Source organism: Macaca fascicularis, chromosome 8 (genome assembly GCF_037993035.2).
Source record: "Macaca fascicularis isolate 582-1 chromosome 8, T2T-MFA8v1.1".
Classification (NCBI taxonomy): domain Eukaryota; kingdom Metazoa; phylum Chordata; class Mammalia; order Primates; family Cercopithecidae; genus Macaca; species Macaca fascicularis.
In genome coordinates this window covers 149362851-149384764 of record NC_088382.1, presented here as the reverse complement: position 1 = coordinate 149384764, position 21914 = coordinate 149362851, and the positions used below count along the sequence as shown (strand labels likewise).

The 21914-nt window shown below is 46.3% G+C and overlaps 1 protein-coding gene across 2 annotated transcripts in view; it reads left to right on the top strand.

Moving 5' to 3' along the window:
* The window catches only part of TRAPPC9 (trafficking protein particle complex subunit 9), a 726907-nt gene that overhangs the window by 678344 nt on the left and 26649 nt on the right, over positions 1-21914 (top strand). The gene's annotated exons all lie outside the window — the stretch shown is intronic.

The window sequence follows — 21914 nt, the reverse complement described above, 5'->3', positions numbered from 1 at the left end:
AGTGTTAAGTACCTTATATGTTTACCTGCCATCTATATTATCTTCCTTAGGAAAGCGTCTATCAAATCTTTTGCCTATTATTTTACTGGGTTTGTTTGTTTGTTTGTTTGTTTGTTTGAGACAAAGTCTCCCTCTGTTACCCAGGCTGGAGTGCAGTGGTGCGATTTCAGCTCACTGCAACCTCCGCCTCCCGGGTTCAAGCAATTCATGTGTCTCAGCCTCCCGAGTAGCTGGGACTGCAGGCGCCCACAGCCACACCCGGCTAATTTTTTGTTTGTTTCTTTTTTTCAGTAGAGACGGGATTTCGCCATGTTGGCCAGGCTAGTCTCCAGCTCCCCACACGATCCACTCACTTCGGCCTCCCAAAGTGCTGGGATTACAGGTGTGAGTCACCCTGCCAGACCAAGTATTTCTTTTATAAAAGGCATGTGCTTTTGGTGTCATATCTAAGAAATCTTGGCCTAACTCAAAGTCACAAAGAGTTTTCTCCCACGTGTTCTTTCAGGAGTTTTGTAGTATTAGGTTCTACATTGGGGTCTCTGTTTCATTTTGAGTTAATTTTTTACAGAATACAGAGTGGGGACTGAAGTTCATTTTAGTGAGTGTGTATTCAGTTGCTCCAGCCTCATCTGTTGAAAAGACGATCTTTTCCTGACTGAATTGCCTTTGCATATTTGTCAGACATCATTTGTCCGTATATGACGGATCTACTTCTGGACCATTTATTCTGTTTTATGGATCTGCTTGTCTGTCTTGAAACTAATACCACGCAGTCTTCGTTATGGCTGTTGTGCGAAAACTCCTAAAGTCAGGTAATATTTTGGCCATTCTAGGTCTTTTGTATTTCCATATGAATCTTCTCATCAGTGTGCCACTTTCTATTTTTTTTTAAAAAGCCTGCTGGAATTTTTATTGGCATGATGTTGAATATGTAGATCAGTCTGGGGAGAACTGACATCTTTGTGTTGAGTTTTCCTAACCAGGATCAAGGTATATCTCTTCATTTTTTTGAGCCGTCTATAATTTCTCTAAGTATTTTGTGGATTTCCACATACCAGTCTCACTCGCCTTCTGTCAGATTCAGCCCTAAGTATTTTGTATTCTTTATGCTATTGTAAATAGTATTTTTTAAGTTTAAATTTCCAATTGCTTATGCTACCATATAGAAATGCAGTTGATTTATATATATATGTCAATCTTTTATTTATTTTTTATTTTTTTGAGATGGAGTCTCACTCCATCTCAAAATGGAGTGCAGAGGCGTGATCTCTGCTCACTGCAACCTCCGCCTCCCGGGTTGAGGCTATTCTCCTGCCTCAGCCTCCCTAGTAGCCGGGATTACAGGCACCCACCACCACACCCGGCTAATTTTTGTATTTTTAGTAGAGACGGGGTTTCACCATGTTGGCCAGGCTGGTCTCGAACTCCTGACCTCAGGTGATCCACCTGCCTCAGCCTCCCAAAGTTCTGGGATTATAGGCATGAGCCACCACGACTGGCCTATATGTTGATCTTATAGCCTAAAACCTTACTAAACCTACTTATTAGTTCTAGTGGCTGTTTTTAAAGATTCCACTGGATTTCCTACAAAGTCAGTCATGTTGTCTGAGGATAAAGACACTTTTAATTCTTTTCCAAACTAATGCATTTTATTTTTTCTTTGCCTAGTTCTTCCAGTGCAGTGTTGAATAGAAGTGCTGAGAATAAGACATTTTCTGGTCTGAAGGGGAAAGACATCATTTACCCTTAAGTATGATGTCTGTGGATTTTCAGAGATGGTCTTGATCAAGTGGAGGCACCTCTCTCCTGTCCTGGTTTGTTGAGAGTTTTTACATTTTTAATCAGGAATGAATGTTGTGTTGTGTCACACACTTTTTCTGCAACCATTAAGATTATCATATGGTTTCTTTTTTTTTATTTGTTAATATGGTGAATTACATTGATTCATTTTCAAATGCTAAACCAACCTTGCATTCCTAAGATAATCTTTAGTTGGTAATATTATTTTTTCATGTAAGTTAGATTCAATATCCTGAAAACCCTTGTAAGAATTTTTAAATCTATGTTTATAAGGAATATTTGTAGTTTTCTTGTAACATTCCTGTCTTGGTTTGGCATCAGGATAATGCTGGACCCAGAGGATGAGTTGGAAAATATTCCCTCTGATTTTCTGGAAGAGTTTGTGTCTTTCTTCAATGTTTGGTAGAATCTGCTAGTAAAATAATCGTGATCTGGAGTTTCTTTGTGGATATTGACTATGAATTCAATTTCTTTTATAGGTATATTAAAGAATCTTCTGGTTGGCTGTTTCTTCTTTAGTGAACTTTGGTAGTGTGTGTCTTTCAATGAAATTATCCATTTTATCTATGTTGTCATATGTAATGAAATATTTTCAGAATATTTATTTTCTTTTCAATATTTAGAGAACCTACAGTGATATCATCTCTTTTATCCTGATATTGATAATTTATATCTTCCTTCCTCTCCTGATCAGTTTGGCTAGAGATTTATAGATTCTATTGAGCTTCTCAGAGAACCAGCTTTTGGTTTCATTGATTTTTTTCTATTGATTTTCTGTTTGCTATTTCATTGATTTCCATTTTGCTGTTCATCCTTTTCTTTTCTTTCTTTGGATTTAGTTTGTTCTTCTATTCCTGATTTATAAAGTGGAAGATGAAATCATAAATTTGAGAGTTTTTTTCTAATAGGTGGTTTGTGCTATGAATTTCCTTGTAAGGATTGCTTTAGTGATGGCTCACAAATTTTGATATGTTATACTTTCATTTTTATTCAGTTCAAAATAATTCCTAATTTATCACTTAATTTCTTCTTTGACCTGAGGGTTATTTGGAAGTGTGTTGTTCAGTTTCTAAATGTTTGGGAATTTTACATGTATTTTTCCATTATTGATTGCTAATTTAATTTCATTGTTGTCAGGGAACATACATTGTATGACTTGAATCCTTTTAAACTTAAATTCTAGTCAAGAATATGGTATATATTGATAAATACTCAATGTTCACTGGAAATAATTTATATTTTACTATTTTCAAGCAGGATGTTCTGTAAATATTGATTAGAACAAGTTGTTTGACAATATCATTTCTGTCTTTTATGCCCTGGCTGATTTTCTGTTTGCTGGTATCGATCATTGAAACAGGATATTGAATTGCCCACCTACCACAGTAGATTTGTCTGTTTCCAATCAGCTCCATTAGATTTTACTTAACGAATTTTGGAGCTCTGTTATTGGGTACGTAATTTAGGATTCTTATGTATTTTTTGAGGAATTGAGCCCTTTATACTTATGAAATGGCATTTGTAACTTTATAATATCAATTGCTATGATGTTAATATAGCCAATGTAACCTTCTTTACATTTGTATTAACATGATATACTTTTTTCCACACTTTTTTTTTTTCGTGGGAGGGGGCCCTGTGGCCAGGCTGGAGTGCAGTGGCATGATCTCAGCTCACTGCAACCTCCACTTCCTGGGTTCAAGTGATTCTCCTACCTTAGCCTCCTGAGTAGCTGGGACTACAGGTGCACGCCACCATGCCTGGCTAATTTTTATATTTTTAGTAGAGGCAGGGTTTCACTATGTTGGCCAGGCTGGTCTCAAACTCCTGACCTTAAGTGATCTGCCTGCCTTGGCCTCCCAAAGTGCTGGAATTACAGGTGTGAGCCACCATACCTGGACCCTTTTTCCATACTTTAAATTTTAACCAATTTTTTTTATACTTAAAGTACATTTTTTGTAAGTGCTTGCTTTTTTTTTTATCCTGAAAATCTCTGCCTTTTATTGGGTGCACCTACATTTAGTTCATTTACATTTAATGTGATTATTAATACACTTAGATTTAAGTATATCATCTTCTGTTTGTTTTCTACCTTCCCCAACTGTTCTTTGTTCTATGTTTCTCTTTTCCTGACTTCTTTTGGATTCACTGAGTACTTTCATGATTCCATTATTTTTATAGACTATTTCTAGAGCAATTTTAGGTTCACAGCAAAACCGAGTAGAAGTACAGAGTTCCCATATACCCCTCCCTCCCACCACAGACGCAGACCTTTCAAACTCTCAACATCCCACACTAGAGTGGTACATTTGTTATGATCAATGAACCTACATTAACACATCAATATCAACCAAAGTTCATAGTTTTCACTAGGGTTCACTCTTGGTATTGTACATTCTATGCATTTGAATAAATGTCTAATGATGTGTATCCACTATTAGAGTATCATACAGAATAGGTTTATTGCCCTAAATATCCTCTATGCTCTGCCTATTTATCCTTCTTTGTTCCCTAACCTCTATTGTTTTGCGTTTTCTAGAATGTCATATCGTTGGAATTATACAGCATGTAGCTTTTTCATATTGGCTTAATTTACTTGTTAATACACATTTATGTTGCCTTCATATTTTTTCATGGCTTGGTATCTCATTTCTTTTTAGTGCTACTATTTCATTGTCGATATGTACAGTTTATCCATTCACCTACTGAAGGTTGCTTGGTTGTTTCCAAGTTTTGGCAATTATGAATAAAATTTCTATAAACATCCACATGTAGGTTTTTGTGTAGACATAAATTTTCAACTCATTTGGATAAATACCGAGAAGTGTAATTGCTAGATTATACTAGTAAGAGTATTTCAGTTTTGTCATAAATCAACAAACTCTCTTCCAAAGTGGCTGTACCATTTTACTTTCTCATCAGCAATGACAGAGTTCCTGTTGCTGCACAGCCTTGCCAGCATTTGGGATTGTCAGTGTTTTAGGTTTTGGCCATTCTAATAAGCATGTAGTGGTATCTCATCGTTACTTTAATTTATAATTTCCTAATGACATATGATGTTTAGCATCTTTTTATATGTTTATTTGCTTTTTTTCCTCTTATTTGTTGAGATATCTGTTCAGCTCTTTGGTCCATTTTTAAATCATGTTGTTTGTTTTCTTATCATTGGGATTTTGGAGTTCTTTGCATATTTTGGATAACAGTCTTTTGCCAAATAAATCTTTGAAAATATGTGCGATGGCTTGTCTTCTCATTCTCTTGGCGGTGTCTTTAACAGAGCAGTAGCTTCAAATTGTAATGAAGTCCAGGTTACCAGTTATTTCTTTCATGGATTCTACCTTTGGTGTTGTATGTAAAATGGCATTGCCATACCCAAGGTTGTCTAGATTTCCTCCTGTGTTATCTTCTAGGAGCTTTACAGTTTTGCATTTTGCATTTAGGTCTGCAATCCATTTTGAGCTAATTTTTTGTGAAGGGCATAAAGTCTATGTCTAGATTAATTTCTTTGTATGTGGATGTCCAGTTGGTCCAGCACCATTTGTTTAAAAGGCTATATTTTCTCTATTTTAGTGCCTTTCTTCGTTTGTCAGAGTTTATGATATAGACATGAGTGTATTTCTGAACTCTCTGTTCTGTTCCCATGATCTGTTTGTTTCTGTTCTGGTACATTGATCTATTTATTTCACCAATACCACATTGTCTTCATTACTGTAGCTTTATAGCAAGTCTTAAAGTAGGATAGTGTCAGTACTATGACTTTGTTCTTCTCCTTCAATGTTAGTGTTAGTTGTTCTGGGTCTTTTACCTCTCCATATAAACTTTAGAATCAGTTTGTCAATGTCCACGGTTGGATTGTGGTTGGTATTGCATTAAATCTGTAGATCAACTTAAGAAGAACTGACATCTTGACAATATTGAGTCTTTCTACCCATGAACATAGACTATTTCTTCATTTGTTTAGTTCTTCTTTGATTTCTGTCATCAGAGTTTTGTAGTATTCCTTGTGTAGATCTTGTACATGTTTTGTTAGATTTATATCACAGTATTTCATTTTGGGGATGCTAGTGATACTATGTTTTTAATTTCAAATTTCCCTTGTTCATTGTGGTATATAGGAAAGTGATTGACTTTTGTATATGAACCTTGTATCCTGCATCCTTCTAATTATTGCTCTTCATTCCAGGAGGTTTTTTGTTTTGTTTTGTTTTGTTTTGTTTTTTTGTCAATTCTTTTAGATTTTCTAATAGACAACCATGTCATCTATGAACAAAGATAGTTGATCTCCTTTGTTGGCTTATTAGCTATAACTCTTTTATTATTTTAGTGGTCGCATTTGGAGTTTAGAGTATACATCTTTGACTTATAGTCTGTCATGAAGTGACATTATACATCTCCATGTGTACAATGAGAACCTTATTCTAATATAGTCGCAATCCTCCCTATGGGCTTTAAGACTATTGTTGTCATACGTTTTATTTATACCTATGTTATAAGCCCCACAGGACATTGTTATTACTGTAAAAAGATTTCAAGAAGAAAATCTTACGTATTTAGTCATGTAGTTACCATTTCCTGTACCTTCATTTCTTTTTATTAATCTGTGTTTCCATATGGTGCTATTTTCTTTATGCTTTAAAGACTTTAACAGTTCTGATAATGCAAGTCTACTGCTGCTGAATGCTTTCTGATTTTGTATTGCTGAAAAATTCTTTGTTTCACCTTAGTTTTTGAAAGAGTTGATTTTTTGCTGGGTTCAGAATTCTAGGTTAACAGTTCTCTGCCCTACTCAGCCCGCACTTAAAGATGTTGTCCCGTCGCTTCTCTTATATTGTTTAAGATGTGAAATTGGCTCATTCTTATCTTCGTTCCTCTGCATACAACATGTCTTTCTTTTCTGTCTAATTTTAATATTCTTGTCACTGGTGTTGAGCAGTATTTATTAGATTGGTGCAAAAGTAATTGCAGTTTTTGCCATTACTTTTAATTTGCCATTAAAAGTAATGGCAAAAACATTTTACAATATAGTGTGCCTTGGTGTAGTTTACATTATGTGTCTTATGCTTTGGATTTGTGTAGCTTCTTGGATCTTTAAGTTTATAGTTTTTATGGATTTTGGGAAAATTTTGGCCATTATTTTAAAAATTATTTTCGTGTCTCCCTCCACTCTCTGCTCCTTCAGAGGTCTCCAATTACAGCTGTGTTCAGCAACTTGAAATTGTCTCAGAGCTTACCAGTGTTTTCTTTTAATAAAATTTTTGTGTCTGTGTGTTTCATTTTGGATAGTTTGTATAGCTGTGTCTTCAAATCCACTATTTTTAATTCTGCAAGGTCTAATCTGTTAACTCCATCCTTTTTGTTTTTATCTGAGATGTTATATATTTCATCGACATAAGTTCAGTCTGGATCATTTTTGTATCTTCTATGTCATTAAATTTTTGAACAAATAGAATACAATTATAACTGTTTTAATGTCCTCATTGCTAATTCTAACATTCATGTCAGTTCTGGGCCTGTTTTGATTGGTTGTTTTTACTCCTCGTTGTGAGTCATATTTTTCTGTTTCTTTGCATGCCTGGTAATCTTTCATTGGGTGCCAGACATTATAAATTTTGTCTTGTTGGGTGCTGGCTATAAATATCTTTGAGATGCTAAGATACAGTTAAATTACTCAGAAACAGTTATATCCTTTTAGGTTTTGCTTTTAAGATTTTTTTAGGCAGAAACAGAGCAGTGTTTAGTCTAGGACTAATTATTCCCCACTACTAATGCAAGAGCTAAATGTGCTACCTAATGCCTTATGAATTCTGATGTGTGCGTGTGTGTGTGTGTGTGTGTGTGTGTGTGTGTATGTGTGTGTTTGTCTGATGGAAACAGGCACTATTCCTCGCTCTGTGTGAGCATCAGGCACATTTTCCTATAACTTCTCAAGTGTTTCTTGCCCTTAGTCTTGGGTACTTTCAGTGTCTTGCTGAATCCATAAGGGAACTCTCCACCAATCTCTATAGTTGGTTTTGTTTTTTTTTTCTCTCTCTCTCCCTTCCTTCCATCACTCCTTCCCCCTCAACTGCAGCCCTCTTGTCTCCTCTCCAGTATTCTGTCCTGTCAACTCTAGCTGCATTCACCTTCCTAGACTCTCAGTTCTAGCTTCTCAACTCACAGTCTTTAGAGGTGCCCCAGAGGTCTCTACTCCCTGTGCTGTCGCAATGAGCTGGGATGATTCTAGGGTTCACTTCATTTGTGTCTTTTCTCTCTCTGTTCTTTGTTCCCTAATGACCAGTGTCTTGGAAACCATTGTTTCATGTATTTTGTCTGTTTTATTGTTTTATGTTGTTTGTTCCAGGAGGAGGATTAATCTGTCCTTGTTACTCCATCTTGACTGGAAGCAGAAGCCTCTTTCATTCTGAATGTTCTGATAAGATTTTGTTTCACCAACATACACATTATGTAAGAAGTCTCATGGCCAGGATAAATACATGAATCCTTTATTGTCAAGGAGGAAATCATTCCTTCATTCATTTGCTCATTCAGGAAATGTTGGCCTCACCTCTACAAGGCCTCTCCTCTACAATGCCCTACAAGGCATCAGGTAGTACATTTAGCTCTTGCATTAGGGGATAACACAGTGAATAAACAGGCATGTGTGTTCCCTCTGGGGCTTATTTGGAGCCAGACCTAAGGAGTTTTAACAACTCTCATGGGTAAACTTTAGAAAAATGAAGCTCTCTATCCTTCATTCAGCAAACTTTTTCTAAGCACCCAGCCTCTGTCAGACCCTGCCTAGCCCTGTCCCTGAGGAGCACATGGTCTAACCAAGGTAGACGGTGCAGAAGTACTTTCTGCTAACTGCTGAAATGGAAATCCATAGAAAAGAGGACTGTGTTTAATTTTGATGATGCAGTAGAGAAGACGCTTCCTAGAGAAGGTGGCAGCTGAACTGAGTCTTGAAAGATGATCAGAGCAGGAGGCCATGGAAGGTGAAGGACCTTGGTGGTGTGTTCCAAGAGTGGAAGGGCCTGGTGTGGCTGGAACCTCAGTGTTTGGGGCTAGTTCAAGAATGACTCCGCAGGGGTTACAGGCAAGCTGGGAACTGGCACACAGGAACTACAGAGGGTGTAAGACACAGCCCCCACATCATGAATTGGTGGTTTAGGCGAAAGCGATCATGTTGTCATTTTATAGTAATTCACAGGCACAATGGACTTTGGCTTTTATTGCCTCAGAATCATTTTTGTTTTCCCTGAGGAACTTTTTATGCAGTCGTTTCCCAGGTAAGATTTATCATTCCTTTTGTTAGCTGGGGAGCCTGTCCTATACCAAACTCTTGAAGCCAGCACACATGTACCTTTCTGTGCATGCATGGACACACACACGTGCACACAGGCAGATGATGGGACCAAAGCTCCAGAGGCTCCGAGCCATGTGGCAGAGTCCAGGTTCAGAACACAGCTGCGAACGAGGCCTGGGTGGTCAGCTGTGCCTTCCTAATTAGGCAATCGATTTTATAACGAAGCTCCCGTTTGCCGAATGAGTTGAGATGCATCACCTGTGTAAACAAGCGATGCTAACCACTGGGTGACAAGCATGTGTCTTCACCCTGGTGCCACCCCGTCCTTCCCAATTCGTTGTGCCCTCTCTTTGGGTTACGGAGGACAGACCGATCAATACTGTGTTGTGACGAATGGGATGACATCACATAGCAGCTGACGTCCCCTATTTGGGCCTGTTGGCTTTGTCTGGTGTGGCTGAATTCATCTGTGCACTGAGTCATCTGACTGGGAGGCTGCAGCCTGGCATCTCTGTGCAGGAGGCCTGCAGGGTGGAAGGAATCCTGTTGGGGACCCCAGAGACTGAGGCTGGGTCCCAGGCCCCCATGACTAGCACGTGGTCCTGGCAGATACCAGCCTTGTCCTCTTGTCCTCAAGAAGGATGTTGGTCAGGGCTGGTGGCTGTTGCTCAAGGCCTCTGAAAATTCCTGGTGAGAGGAGGAAGACAACTCAGAGCCAGAAGCAACAGAAGCTGGGAGGCTGGTCCAGGGGCAGCCTCCCTTGTCAGATGCATGGCCCAGAGACACTGTCTGGAGTGGACCTGCCTTGGGTGTGTCCCAAAGGCAGAGTTGACCCTCATCTGTGGAAATGGACGAGGGCATTTCCAGGCACAGGGCACTTTGAGGCCCAGGTACTGAGCAGGAAGGACAGATGGCCACAGAGAGCCAAGCACTTCGTCTTGACCATAGTCAGGCAGGTCTCTGAAGGCTCCAGAATTTGGGCTTCACCTTGTGGGGCAACAGGAAACAAGAGGGAAGTGGCCAGCTAGGGGGATGCCGGGGTGGCCCCAGCCTGCCAGACTCACAGCCTGGGCTCTGGGCTTAACACCTGGTGAGGCCAGGCCATATCTGTGGGGGAAACCAGGTTGGCCTCAGATCCCCTTGGGACTTAGCCCTGGGCTGCCGCCATGCCCCGAGTCAGCCCACACCCCTCCCCTGACGATGTGGCCTCGGCCCCTCAACTCCCCAGCGCCCCTCAACTTCCCAGTGCCCCAGAAAAGCGGTCGGTGATTTCTAGCTGAGAACGACATGCTCTGGGCCCAGCCCAGGCCAGAGGCCTTTTCTTAAGCATTTCTGGGAAAAGCAAATGTATCAGCCTGTGCAAAGGGGAAATGTTTACAGGAATGGAAGACACAAAGGGAATGAATAATCAGGGCTCAGCTCGGTCTCCGGAGACCAATATTCTCATCTAGTTTGCTTTTATTAGAGAAGCGAGCGAAGAGAGCTCACCCTGTGACTGGGAGTCAGCCCCTCAGAGCCTCCGGACTGGCAGGTGGGAAGGGGCTGAGGTCCTCCCATCTGGTGCAGAGGTGGCCCTGTGAGCCCCTGGGTGGGTGTGGGTCTGTGTAGAGGCCCAGGGTTCCCCAGAGTCCCGCCCAGGTCAGTGCTAGGTGCCCCACAGCCCGGGACAGCCCCAAAGATGCCTCCTGGGCCCACTCTGGTCCTTAGACAATCTTGGGGACCAGAGCCCCTTTGGACCCCTTAGTGGCAGCCTGTGCCCCACTCTCCGGTTAAGCATTGCATGAGGCAGCATGATACCATCCGAGTGTTCCCCTCAGGTTCTTGTTCCTGGGACTTGCAGACTTTGCTGTTGATGTTGTGTGTTCTGTGTCCCCCCTGGGCACTCCCAAAAGTGTGTGACATCCACAGGGATTAAGGCTGGGCCAGAAAAGCAAAGTTCGTTCCTAGCTCTGCCCCTCACCTGTCCACTGGCGAGGTTCTGCTCCCTTGCCAAGTCTTCCTGTCCTCTCAGGAAATGACAATTTCAATAATTGATGATAATAAGACAGGTCAGCCTTGCCAGGAGATGCCCTCGTTCCTTCGGGAAACGTTATCGAGCACCTGCTCCCAGCCATGTGCTGCTTCCGGTCCTGGGGAGGCCAAGGAAACACTGCACTGTGCTAAGGCAGGTGAGCCAGGGAGGGAGGACGCGGCACAGCTGCTGTCCCTGGTGGTCAGTGGGAAGGGGGCCTCTCCAGGCAGTGACGCTTTTGAGTGGACGGTGAAGGTCACGGGGATGAGGTTGTGTTGGGGGAGGAGATAAAGCTGCCCCAGGGTGTGCGCACATGCACACGCACAGACACACACTCGCACGCATCCGTGCAGACACACGCCCACACAGCCCTACCTGAGGCTGGCCAGCCCACTGCGCCCCCAGTCCCGGCCTCCATCCTCCGGTTTCTCCTGAGCCCCTTCCAGAGCCTTCCACATGTCCCCACTCAGTGTCACCACCCACAGTCTCTTCTCACAGGGAAGCCCCAGTGGCCTGTGATCCATAAATCCGTCTGTGACCCTCTGCTCAGCCCTTGCCGACTTCTGTCTCACTCAGGGCAGGCGTGGGAGCTTCTCGTGGCCTCTTTCTTGCCTCCCCAGTGGCCTTCGCCTGTCTCCCTCCCGCTGCACTCACAGCAGCCTGCAGCTCCGGCCTTCCCCGCGCTCCTGGTCCAGCTCAGCACCGTGCCCCTCTCCCTGAAGCCGGCCTGGTTTTCCTTCGTAGGGTCGACCGCTGCCACACGTGGGAGATGATGTTCGATGTCTTCTGACTTCTCCACTAAACATGCGCTCCCTGAAAACAGGCCCTTTGTCTTCCTATGTTATTTATTTTTAGACATTTTAATTTTCTTTCTAGAAGGGTGCCTGGCACATAGGAAGAGCTGAGTTGAGAGTCACTGGATGAATGAATGCACGGTTGATTGGTTGGTCAGTTTCAGGCGAAGGTTCCACATGCACGGAGCACTACAGAGGTGGCTGGTGGGTGGCTTTGCTGCCGGCTGGAGTGAACGGCTGGTGAGGGACTTTGAGGCAGGTGGCAGATGCCTGGAAGGCAGGGTGGGGGCTGCAGGGAGGGCGCAGGCTGGCAAGGAGCGTGGGAGTGATGGTGTGGTGAGCAGGAAGTAGCTGTCACTGTCCAGCTCAGCCTAGCGACCCAGCTGTCCGAACGACCTCTGAGGTCCATCCACCGGGGAGGACTCGCGCCATCACCTCCTCCATTTCCCTTCGGGGCAGTCGCCGGTTCAGGCTGCTGATTCCCACCCAGTGCTGTCTGCTGCACTGCCTGCTCCCAGGGAGGCATTCAGGACGAGCTCCAGGAATGTAGCCGGGGCCTCTGGCAGCCATGGGGAACTTTGGCTTCATTTGAACAAAGCATTCACTTTGGATTTTCGTTGAAACCTGTTAGAGACAGAGGCAGAGACCTGCGCGCGCCAGGCGTCATGCTGGGTGATTAACCCCACACAGCCCTGCCTGCCTGGTAGGTGCAGCCCACGTGACTCCCGAGGCAGCCAGTGCTCCCTCAGAGGCATGGTCCTGCCATGGGACCCACAGCCGCTGCGACGTGGCCCGGGGCACGAGCTGTGGGCCTCCTGGAGAAGTGCCTTATTGGGACTTTAGGCTGGAAAGGAACACAGTGACCTCAGCCTCCAGCCTCACCTGCTTCACGAAGCTGCTCTGCAGTGATGCACCTGGGCTTAGCTGTGGCCCTGGGAATTTTATGCGTAGCCGACTCCAGGCGAGGCAGTAGGGGTGGCTGTGTGCACCCCGAAGACAGATGCCTTGGGGAGCTAACGGGCAGAGTGTGGGACTTCTCAGGATCCCAGGAGCGTGGGTGGGATGGTGGCCATGGCGATGGCTAGAGTGAAGGGGTTTGGGGACTGTCAGATGAATCCCTGACGAGGCCCCAGCCCCCATCTCCTCATCTGTAAAATGGGATAATACTCTCCCCTCGCTGGGTTCCCATGAGGTGATGTGAAATGACCTCTGTGTAGCACTAGGCACTGGTAGGGTACTCAGTCTGGGCCTCTCCCTCCGCCTTGCATGGGCCTGTAGGGCCACAGGCACAGACCTGCACGTCAGTGGGTTCATCTGGAGCCTTCCCTGCTCTGCAAAGGAGCAAAACATGGAAAGAAACATGAATCTCAAAATGCAGGGAGCCACAGTAAGGACCGGCTTCCGGGAGCCAGGCCTTCTTCAGGTAGAGGTCCCAGCCCAGCACACAAGATCGGGAGGTGGCAGCAGAGCCTCTGTCCAGGGTGTCTGGACTCCATTGTCGCCGCTGCCCTCTGAGCCAGGCTGCCAGGAGTAAAGGGCTGGCAGTGCTGTCGGTACCTTAGGAAATGAAGGGTCCTACAGTGCAGATGGGAGACCAGCACTCAGGATAGGCTGCCCAGGGTGGCTAGAGTCTTCCAGGCCAGCGCAGTCAGAGTGGCCCGCAGGGCCTGGCCCACCACTGGCGGGTGGCAAAACCTGCCTGCCCTGTGCCCCCAGTTCCCTGCCTGCCCAGGGAGCTGCAGGAGCTGGGGTCACAACCGTCATATTCACTGCTGTGGCTCCAGGGTCCAGCACCAGATCCTAGATGTTGAGTAAATGACTGCTTCCTTTATGTATTTCTTCTTTTTTAAAAGCATGTTGTAAACAATTTGTACAAATCAATGTAAAAGTAATTCATGTCATACCAAAAATTTAGTGAATATTAGTTCTTCCACTCATTTTCTCTGACCTGTAAAATCTATGTTACTGTTTATTTTAAGCCTTTGGATCGTTATTATTTAATCTTATTTTTATTCTTTTATTTTTGTTTGTATTCTATGTTTTCATTTGCTTCTTTCTAAAAGTATCTGGAAGTGCAGCAATTCTCCGTTATCCTCAGTTTTGCTTTCCTTGGTTTCAGTTACCCTTGTTCAACCACAGATTGAAAATGTTAAATGGAAAATTCCAGAAATAAACAATTCATAGGTTTTAAATTGTGCAGCGCTTAGAGTACCACGGTGACATCTCGCCCGTCGTGCCCTGCGTCTCCCTTTGTCCGGCGAATCCACACTGTACACGCTTCCCACCCTGAGCCACCTAGGAGGTGTCTGCCATCAGATCAGCTGCTGTGTTGTGGTGCTGGCATTCGGTCACTTTCATTTTACTTCATTGTTCTTTTGTGTTACTAGTTAATATTGTAAGTCTCTCACTATGCCTAATGTATAAGTTAAACTTTATCATAGGTGTGTATGTCGAGGAAAAAACATAGTGTATGTAGGATCAGTACTATCTGAGGTTTCCGCTGTTCACTAGGGGTCTTGGAACATACGCTCGAGGATAACAGGGCTACTGTATTAGTTTTCTAACAAAGCACTACAGACTGGGTGGACAAGAAAAAGTTATTTCTGACGGTTGTGGAGTCTCGAAATTCATAGAAATTCAAGGTTAAGATGTCAGCAGCGTTGGTTTCTTCTGAGGCCGCGCTCCTTGCCTGTAGGCGGCCACCTTCTTCCTGTGTCTTCGCTCTGTGTGTGTCTGTCTTAATCTCCTCTTATAATGACACCAGTCAGAGAGAACTGGGCCCATCTTGGGCCTCATTTTACTTTGTACGTCTTTGAAGACCCTGTCTCTAAATACAGTCCCACCCTGAAGTATTGTACTGGGCTTTAGGGCTTCAACATGGGAATTTTTGGAGTCACGATTCAGCCCCTCACACTGCGTGTCACATGTTAGTAGACATTTAATATAGCTGTACAAAGATTAGAATAAAAGTGAGCTATGAGCTCTGTGTCTAGATAACCCCTGTTGATGAATTAAAATGAAAATGGAAGTCATGCTTGTTGTAGAAAACTAACAATTAGAGGTCAACACAAAGAAGAAGTGGACTATTACCAGAAATCCCACCATCCAGAGATGGTGACCATTAACAGATAGGCGTACAGCTATCCAGATGATTTTCCATGTACATATTTTATTCAAAATTAGACATCACTGAAAATATGGCTAGAGTCTTCCAGGCCAGCGCAGTCAGTGTGGCCTGCAGGGCCCGGCCCACCACTGGCGGGTGGCAAAACCTGCCTGCCCTGTGCCCCCAGTTCCCTGCCTGCCCAGAGAACTGCAAGAGCTGGGGTCACAGCGGTCATATTCACTGCTGTGGCTCCAGGGTCCAGCACCCGGGAGGCACCAGATCCTCGATGCTGAGTAAATGACTGCATCCTTTATGTATTGCTTCTATGCTTTTACTTCATATGTAAAACTATGCTTTTACTTGGTATGTATAACCACTGTCTTTCCATACCAAATCTACGTGTAAATTATGATTTTTAATGGCTGCATAGTATTCCTTTATGCAAATGTTCCCAAAAGTATTTAGCCCATCCCCCTATATTTTTGGACTATAGGAAGTGTTTAGTTTCTCAGTGTTACAATACTAACTATATTATAAATCTGGCCATATTATTAATGTTATATTATAAATCTGCCCATATTAACAATGTGAATAGGCCCTGAGTCAAAGGGTCTGTGTATATTTTCAAGGCTGTTTGCTACTTATGAGGTTGCCCTCCATAAATGTTACAGCTTTTAGACTCTAATCAGCCATATATGAAAATATCCATTTCCCTTGACTCTTGCCAGCAATAGCTTTTATTTTCCTTAAAAATCTATGCCAGTCTACTAGGTCAAAAAGAATGGTGCCGCAGTCTGTCAGCCTGCATTCTTTGATTACTGGAGAGGACTGGCGCCTTGCTGCGTGCTCATCGGTGGCTCATGTTTCTTCTTTGATGAAGTGCCTGTCCTGCTTGTTATTTCCACATCTCTGTGCAGAATCTGGGCCTGGCCAGAGAGGCCACTTGGTGCAGCTTAAGCCCAAGCCTCTACCTCTGCACCTTGGTTCATCTGTTCCCTCCATCTGGAATCTTCTCTCCCTCCCCCTTCCACCCCCACATGCACCTGCCAGCGTGTTCCTCCTGGATCTATCTCACCCGGCATTGGAGGCCTTTCATTCCCTCCCACTCTGTCTGGGACGGAGCCCTCGTGAGGATGGGATGCTCTGTGGGACAGCCATCCTGTTGGTGTCAGAAGAAATGGATCCTCCTTTTCTGGTAGCAGTTCGCATTTTCTACCTGTGTTGATGAACTTAGCTCACCTCAGAAAGCACAGGCAGAGTGGGAAGAGCAGGGCTTTGGAGGCGTGCAGACTTGGCTCACTTCTGTGCTGTACCCTGTCTAGCTGTGTGATGTGGGCAAGTCCCTACGCCTCTCAGTGGCTGCCTTATTTGTTACATAAGAAGTAGTAATTCCTGCCTAGCCAGGTCTCCACTAAATCAGATGATGTGTAAAGCACCTGGAGCCACATGGTAGCTGACCTGTGGCCTTGTCATCGTCAGGGTCCTCGTTGGCATCCTCAGCAGGCATAGCGGGGGGCACGGTCCAGGGGACATGGTCCCGCAACTGCCAGCCGGGCCCTGTGCCAGGGCTGCACTCCAGGGGCTCACAGTCATGTCGTGGGCACAGACATGCAGGTGAGGACTCAAGAGAACATATGATAAGTGCTGTAGCCACAGGTCTGCGGGATGCACAAGACAGCGATTCCCCCAGGGAACAGGGATGCTTCCCAAAGGATGTGACATTCCGTTAGCTTTGGCCTTGAAGGTGTTCTTAGGAGGAGCCAGGCGGGAGGCTCTTGTGGGCAGTGGGCTGAGCCTGAGGCCGAACTGTCGTCTCCCTCCAGTGACCGACCTCGGGAGCAGGGACCTTAATGGTAGAAACTGTGTGTTGAGCATCTTGTATGGAAGGGCTGCTGAGTCCCCGTGTGATGCTGGTTAGGTCGTTACCAATAAGGAGGTGCACCTGGGGCCACATGTGCCCTCCCAGGTCCTGATCTGAACACAGGTCTGATTCCAGAGCCCCTGGTGCAGAAGTCAGTACATATGTATTGAAGGACTTAGATGGAGCCACAACTTGCATTTGGAGAATCAATTGTGACACTAGAGGCAACCTGGGGAGAGAGGCTCCCAGAGCACAGCCACTGTGCCATCTGTTGGGGTAGGAGGATCGTGATGGGCACAGGGAGGCCAGGCGAGGCCCAGCTTGAGGGTATTATTGCAGCATGAGGAGCCGCAGGGGTGTAGAGCCAACTGTGGGTGGCCAGACCCCAGTACGGGAGCAGGGGCACTCCTCGGCCTTCCCCCTCCTTTTACAGATGGGCTGAGCCTGAGCAGGTGGCAGACACGCCCAAGGACACACGTCCTGTCAGGGCTGGCAGAGCTGGTGAGGGAGCCTGAGGCTGTCAGAACTCCTCTTTCTTTCCATCTCTGCTCGCTGGTGTTTGGGGCCAAGGAGATTTGACAGGTTCCCTGAGGCCTTGGAATAAAGAAAAGCAAAACATTTCACTGTTGGATTACTTTGTACTTTAGCTGTTACGTCTATGGAAATTATACGGTGATGATGTTTGTGCTGGTAGCACTTTGAGGGATACAGCTTCAGGGCCATACCTGCACCCTTCAAGGCAGCCCCAGCAGGGTGAGGTCAGATGCGGGAGAAGCCTACCTGCGTGTGCCGCCAGCTCCCCGCCCTGGCACAGACCCCGGCTGGGGATGAAGTGTGCTCTGTGCCAGACTGGGTGATCCAAATTCAGTTGTGGGAAAGAGCTCTCCTGGGTTATACCTCAGAGCCAGACTGGCACAGGATTGGCATTTCAAGAGCACACATCTGTGTGCCCGCTCCTACGGTTCCTGCTTCTGCCCCCAGACCCTCACCTCTCTACCCCACACAGGGTCCTCTGGCAGCCTCCCAGGAATCCCAGCTCCTGTCCATCATCACGGGCTTCCAGAACCTGCCACCGTTTCACCTGCCCAGCCCCTTGATGGGGGTTCTGACCTGAAACCAAGAAAAGCCCTCCCTTCCTTGCGTTTTTCTAAACTGTTCTTCCCTTAAGTCTAATCCTCTTGCCCTCACCTCTCCTCCCACCCAAGGCCACCCTGTCCTTTTTCCTTTTTTTTTTTTTTTTTTTTTTCTTTTTTGAGACAGAGTCTCTCTCTGTTGCCCAGGCTGGAGTGCAGTGGCGCGATCTCGGCTCACTGCAAGCTCCGCCTCCCGGGTTCATGCCATTCTCCTGCCTCAGCCTCCCGAGTAGCTGGGACTACAGGTGCCCAACACCACGCCCGGCTAATTTTTTGTATTTTTAGTAGAGACAGGGTTTCACCATGGTCTCGATCTTCTGACCTCGTGATCCGCCCGCCTCAGCCTCCCAAAGTGCTGGGATTACAGGTGTGAGCCACCGCGCCCAGCCGCACCCTGTCCTTTAAGATATTGGCTACTAACCTTTTGGAGCCTCAGAGCATTTTGATGATTGGATGAAAGCTGTGGGCTATTTGTCTAGGAAAACGAAAACCCACACATGTCTACCCAATAGTGCTACCCCTTGAGGGCATCCGTGACCCTGTAGCTGGGGGAGCTTTAGGAATCCCATTCAGTGGGTCTTCTTGACCTCAGCCTGGCTTTTCCTCCCTTCTCCTACCAGAACTTGGGCACTTACCCAGGTCCTGTGGTGAGGTCCCCCTCTGAGCGATGGGATGGAGAACAAACCAACTGGAGAGAGTGTGTCGGGGGGGATCAGGCGGCAGCCCCACCCTTGAGTGCATCCTTTTCCAGCCTGAGCAGGTGTTCAGTGAATCCTCATGCAGGAACCAAAGCGCTGGCTCAGAGAGACTGGCAGGAAGGTCACGGAGTATGTCCTTTAGAACAAATTGTCTTACATGGCCTGAAGACCTACTGTGCACTGGGGTGATGGCGACAATGAGGGGAGAGAAGAGAAGGCAGAGTGTATAGATCAGTCTTGCGGGGAGACAGGAATGTGGTTCTGGGACGAGAACTGAGTACTTGCTGCCACGTTTCAGCGTCTTCCTCACTCCATGCATGCTGCTTCTTTCCCCAACACATTTGCAGACTCGATGCACCGGACCGTGGTGGGGAATGGGCTGCTCAGGGGTAGGGATCACCTCCTCTAACCGGTTGCCTGGCTGATCCAGATCCAGCTGTCTTCCTGCACATGCCCTAGGTACACACCAGGACAGGGATGCCTCCAACTTGGGGTCCACGGTCATTAAGTGTGGAGCGTGGTGTGTCCTTATGGACATAAGCATGCTCTGGAAAGTGAACTAAGGCCATAGTAGGACAGACCACAGGGGGCAGAGCAACCTCAGCTGAACCTGGGTCTCATTCAGTGCTGGGAAAGCCGTTCTGCCAGCACTAGAGGGGAATGAAATGTTGTGCCTGCATTTTAAGCATGTCCTGGACGATGGATGATGGCCTATCCATGGCTTCATGGGTGACCCATGTTGTCCCTCTGGGACACAGTTTTGCAGCCCTGCCCTGCTCCCTGGTCTGTCTTTCTGGACTGTTTCAGGTTCTTCAGCAAAGATGTTGCAGCATCTCCTATCATAAAATGCCACCGTCTCCTGTGACCCACGTCCTCCTCCAACAACCGCATTTCACTGCCCCTGCCACAGCCACATAGACTCCAAGGTGCCGCCTCTTCTCATTCCTCCTCTCCTTCCCCCCAGCTCTCTCGAGCACACCCACACCAGGCTGCAGCTCCCACCAATCCATCCAGACAGTGGATGTGTCACTGTGGCCTCCACGCCAACACAGTCCCCACACCTGTGCCCTCACCGCACTTGCCATCACTGATAGCTCCCTCCTCCCAAGGCCCTTCTTCACTTGGCTTCTGGGACACTGTTCTCCCTGGGGTTATGACCCCCCATCAGCAGACCAACCATGTATCTAATGGGTACTTCCACCTTCACAAGGCCAAGATCAAATGCTCGATACTGCTAATCTCCCAAGTCCTAGTCCTCCTCATTGTCCCCAGCTGTCAACAGGCAGCTCTTCTGGCTGCTCAGGCCCAACACCACACCTGACCCCTTCCACACTATGCCTGCTCCATCACTGGCCTGCTGGAACATGGCCTGACCTGACCACTTTTTAGCTTGTACAGCTTCCTCTTGGTCTGAGCCACTGCTCGACCCACGTGGCAGCCTCCAACCGCCTTTATCCTGTCCCCACTTACCAGCACCTGAATGATTGACGTGTGTGTGCACGTGTGTGCATGTGTGTGCATGTGCCTTTGTGCACGTGTATGTGTGTGCATGTGCCTGTGCGCTTGTTTGTTTGCTGCTTTCTTCTCCTACCAGAAGGAAGGGACTGGAAGCCATGGGTGTTGTTTTGTTTCTAGAGCCTGGCACATGGTGACTGCTCAGTGAATATTTGCTCTGAGTGAAGGAGGGAGGGAGGGAGGGGCTTAACGTGTCCCCACGGGAGAGATGCTGTAGCTTCTGTCAGATTTTCAGAGTTTTCCATGACTCAGTAAGGAATTAGTTTTCTAGATAAATCCATGGGTCTTTTTCATTCATGGCAAAGGCGAGGCCTTCCTGTAGTCACAGTGAAAGATCGCGAGCTTCATATTCAGCCAGAGCCACGTTTTATCCCCCGCGCTCCTCTGTGGTTTTAACCAAATGGCTTACCCTCTCAGAGCCTTGCTCTTTTTCCTCTATAAAGCCTGGCTTCCGGGGTTATTAGGAAGACAAAAATGAGTTGCTTGGAAAATGCCTATTGCTGTATCTAGCACCTGGTTAGTGCTAAATTAAGGCCCTCCGGAGGAATTATTCGTGTTCAATCGCAGAATGAAGAAAGCTTCAGCTGGTCCGTAGCAGAGACTCATACCCCACTTCCAGGAAGCCAGGGTGAGCACTGGCCCTGCCCTGGCTTCAGCTGCAGCCTCATGCTCACACCCGGCACGGGGCGTGTGCAGGGGCTGCCCTGGACTGCGCTGCTCCACCTCCCATCACCAGGCAGCTGAGACTGGGAACTTGGTCCTGATGTTCCTTCTGGATGAACAGTGGGCAACTCAGAGGTGGAATGAGAGGCTGAAGGTCCTGTAGCTGAGACCTGAGACAGCTGCCTGGGGCTCTCCCTTCCCAGGTGCCCTCCACACCTTGGCCATCTGTTTCCTGGGCACATGCAGGAAGAAGAGGGGAGAAGAGGGGAGTGGAGAGCATTAAATTACAGTCATGTGCCACATGCCATTTCAGTCAATGGTGGACCGCGTGTATGACAGTGGTCCCATGAGATTATAATTCCTTATTTTTACTCTATCTTTTCTGTGTCTAGATGTTTGGGTAACACACAAATACTTACCATTGTGTTGCCATTGTCTACAGCTTTCAGTACAGTCACACGCTGTACAGGTTTACAGTCTAGAAGCAGTGGGCTCCACCACACGGCCTCAGTGTGTAGAGGCTTGACCTGTGGGCTCGTGTGAGTGCCCTCTGTGATGTTCACACTAGGACAAGTCGCCTAATGACGCATTTCTCAGAGCCTATCCGCAGTGTTAAGCCATGTGTGTGAGTGTATTTAAGAGAAAAAAACTGTTTTAAAACACTGTGATTTGCATACTAGTTCTTAATATGCTAATTACACATCATTCTTTGGGTTCTCAGAAGCAACACTTCAGGGCACGTCTGCAGCGGGCTGCTCTGCTTGCGTTAGAGGTACTCCAGGGGTCTTCCTCAGCCCGAATGCAGGCTGCTGAAAGCTGGCCTTCTCCCACTTCTCCAATGAGCATGTGGCATCACATGCAACCTCACTCGGGCTGCAGGGCTGGGTGGCTCAGAGGGTGGGCCTGGGACCCAGAAAGGAGCAGAGCATCCCTGGGCCTGGGAACCTGACAGGGCCGGGTTATAGAGGGACACCTATAGATCCAGGCATGGCTTTACCTGTGCAAGTGCAAAAGAAACAATCTGTTTCTCTCTGTCAAGAATCTTTCT